Here is a 3,380-nt window from a genome sequence, read left to right as displayed (position 1 = left end):
CATTACAGCCTGCACAGAGTTGGAGAAAAACCCTCCTTAGGTGGAGGAATCCAGCACTACGTGATTGTCAAAATTAGTACATGCTCATCTGGAGACAACCCAGTTTTATCCACCACTGTTTGACAGATTTGCTGGGGCGGGGGGCTCCGGGAAACAGAATGCACCAAAATTATGATTTTGCCAGAAAAACACTCTGAGCATAATGGGAGGCTCAGCAGCAGACGGGTCCCAAAGTTCAGCGAAGAACTTGCAGCACCTGCCAGTTGCTCACAACATGGCAAGCGGGGGGGGGGGGGGGGGGAGCGTGAAACTGCAGTTTCATACAGGAAGCAGATGCCTTCTGTCTTGCAGTGGCTGCGGTTTCGGGTGTAAGTAGAGGGTGACCTTCCCACAAGGAGGACTCAGACACAAGGGCGGTTGCCTGCTCTTCACCCACTCTTCCGGGCCCACAACGACAGTGGCAAAAGCAGGACAAATGAAGAGCCCCGTGGCCCTGTTGCCCACTTGAGTGCAGGCTGATGGTCAAGCCTTGGTTTGGTGTCATGGTTAAGTGCAGGCGGACTCTGATCTGCGGGAACCGGATTTGATTCCCCACTCCTCCACTTGCAGCTGCTGGGTGACCTTGGGCAAACCATAGTTCTCCCAGGAGCAGCCCTTGAAAGAGCTCTCTCATCCCTGCCTACCTCACAGGGTGTCTGTCTGTGGTGGGGAGGGGGAGGGAAAGGAGTTTGTAAGCCGCTATGGGACTCCGAGTGAAGGGCCATGGGGTATACATCCAATCTCCTCCTCCTCCTCTTCTTCTTCATGACATGTAACAGAGCCTCTCATGCCCGACCTTATCCTTTGGCGCTGTGTTACATGGGGCCTCCTGCGTACAAGTCCTTGCACCTGGTCTGGTCTGCACTTGAGTGCCAGCCAGTTGGTGGTGCCCCATCCTTTTCACTCCTCACCTGTGTGGTTCAGAGGAACGCAGCCTGAGAGTCCAGTGGTCGAGAGGGTAGTAATTCAAGATGTCGTCGAGAGGACTGGTTGCTGTGGAGCTTAATCGACCTTTCATTTGTTTTATAGCCCTTCCTCTGCAGTCACGTGGAACCTGGCATTGCCTTGCCTACAAGAGTTTTTACTTTTTGCACCCAGAGCACGGTTTCTGTAAAAAGAATGGCCTTTTTAAAATATCTGCATGTAATGTTGAATGAATGCTCTCTCTGCTAGTGTACCTTCAAAATAGGTTCAAAAAATGGGTTCAAAAAAACCCAGCAGCAGCTTAAAGACTGACAGCATTTATTTCCGTATGAGCCTTCATGACTCAGCTCACTTCTTCAGATCTGCACAGAGAAGATCATGAGCTGGGGATTGTTCTTATGGAGGATGGGGGGGGGGGGCTGAGACAGAGAGGTCAGGTGTGGATTCCATTATAAACCCTTCAAATGTAAATCTGTGCAAGGGGGAAAGGGAGGAGTCGAGGTAGAAAGGCTGGAGGTGAATCCCTCCATAAATCAACAGGATTAAGCAATTACATGTGGTGGATGAAAAGAGAGGTCAGAAGTTTGAACAGATAACCAAGTGAGGAAGGAGGATGACAACTACAGGGAGATGTGGTCTCATGTTTCAGTGGAAATTAAGTGATATTGTTACAAGGTTATAATCTGGCAAAATACCTTACGAGCAGTCAATTAAAAATTGTAAAAAATAGGTCCTATAGCGCTACCAGAGACTGTAGTGAATATAGGAAATCCCAGTTTCTGTTTAAGCCAAGATGGCGTGTAGTGTTTAATTTCTTGATGAGTTCTAATTTAGCACCTCTACACTGTGTATTGCCTTTGGATATATATATATAGTAGAACAGTGTGGCTTTCAGGCCTGCAATAGTATGTCGTCGTCCCCCACCTCCTTTTGGATGTTGTGATTTCTAATGTTAAGTTTCTGTACATTGATTCTCCCATGCGTAGACTCACATGTCTGTCCAACATGGAGAGCAGAAGGGCACTGTGGGTGGCACAGATTAAACTGGATGATGTGCAAGCTGGTGAGCCATAGTTGGTGTGGCTGAGGATATGGGGTACCATTAGCAATATTGCCTGAGTGTATGTGGGGACAAAGTTGGCATCTAGGTCTATCAATGTTCTGTTGTTTCCTCCTGTCTTGACACAGGCCGACTCCGGGTGCCAGTCTGGCTTTGCTCAGCTGCCCCTTTCCTTTACTGGGCAGCTAATGCAATTACAAAAAATGCTTTCTATAAATAGTCATGTTAACACCTACGCGTCGCTTCAATTCTGGGGTTTTTTTAGATTCCTGGCTGGTTCTACAACCCAAATCCTGTTTCACTGAATCTGTCTTGAGTCTCAGTGAGAAAAGGTGGGCTATAAATGATATAAATAAAGACTTTTGTGTACTGCCTGGTTGCTCCACGTGCGTCCCTACTGTGTAATTCCTGCATCATTTAACGTGCCGTGTTAATTTTTTGTGCTGTGTTTCAGATTTGCTCCACCTCCGTGTTCAGATTTCTGCTTGCTTTCAGATTTCTGCAGTGTGAACCCTTTTGCTCTGTTTATTGGATGTCCTCTTGCATCCTGTTGATTCTATTTGACTTACACGATGTGTGTGTGATCCTCCTTGAGTCTCAGGGAGAAAAGCAGACTACGAACGACACTTCATACACCTCCGTCTTCAGCGGACCCTCCCCTTCGAGGGGACATATCCTGTATCCTGCTCCAAAGCACGGTTCCGGTGCCAGCTGCTCCAAAGTGCATTGCTCCCAGACAAGCACACAGGCAGACACTGGGGCCAGGCTGCACCCCCCAAAAATATTTGAACCACCCCAAATGACACATCCCCACGCTCTGGGGACTGTGCCCTGCAGGGTGACATGCAGTGATGCCCGGTCCAAACACCGGTTCCGATGCCACGAGCTTCAGTTCGCAGGGCTTCCCCGATGCCTGTATTTCAAAGCAGATTTGAATAAGGAAGTGACCCCTGAACCCAAAATAAGGTTCGCTCCCCACACTTCATACACCCCCGTCTTCAGCGGACCCTCCCCTTCGAGGGGACACATTCTGTGTGTTGGTCCAAAGCGCGGTTCCAGTGCCAGTTGCTCCAAAGTGCATTGCCCCCAGGCAAGCACACAGGCAGACACTGGGGCCAGGCTGCACCCCCAAAAAATATTTGAACCACCCCAAATGACACATCCCCACGCTCTGGGGACTGTGCCCTGCAGGGTGACATGCAGTGATGCCCGGTCCAAACACCGGTTCCGATGCCACGAGCTTCAGTTCGCAGGGCTTTCCCGATGCCTGTATTTCAAAGCAGATTTGAATAAGGAAGTGGCCCCTGCACCCAAAAAAAGGTTTGCACCCCCACACTTCATACACCCCCGTCTTCAG

The sequence above is a fragment of the Gekko japonicus genome, unplaced genomic scaffold, assembly GCF_001447785.1.
Source record: "Gekko japonicus isolate JY-2015 unplaced genomic scaffold, Gekko_japonicus_V1.1 scaffold623, whole genome shotgun sequence".
Lineage (NCBI taxonomy): Eukaryota > Metazoa > Chordata > Lepidosauria > Squamata > Gekkonidae > Gekko > Gekko japonicus.
The sequence above is the reverse complement of the archived record's forward strand: the minus strand, read 5'-3'. Positions refer to the sequence as shown.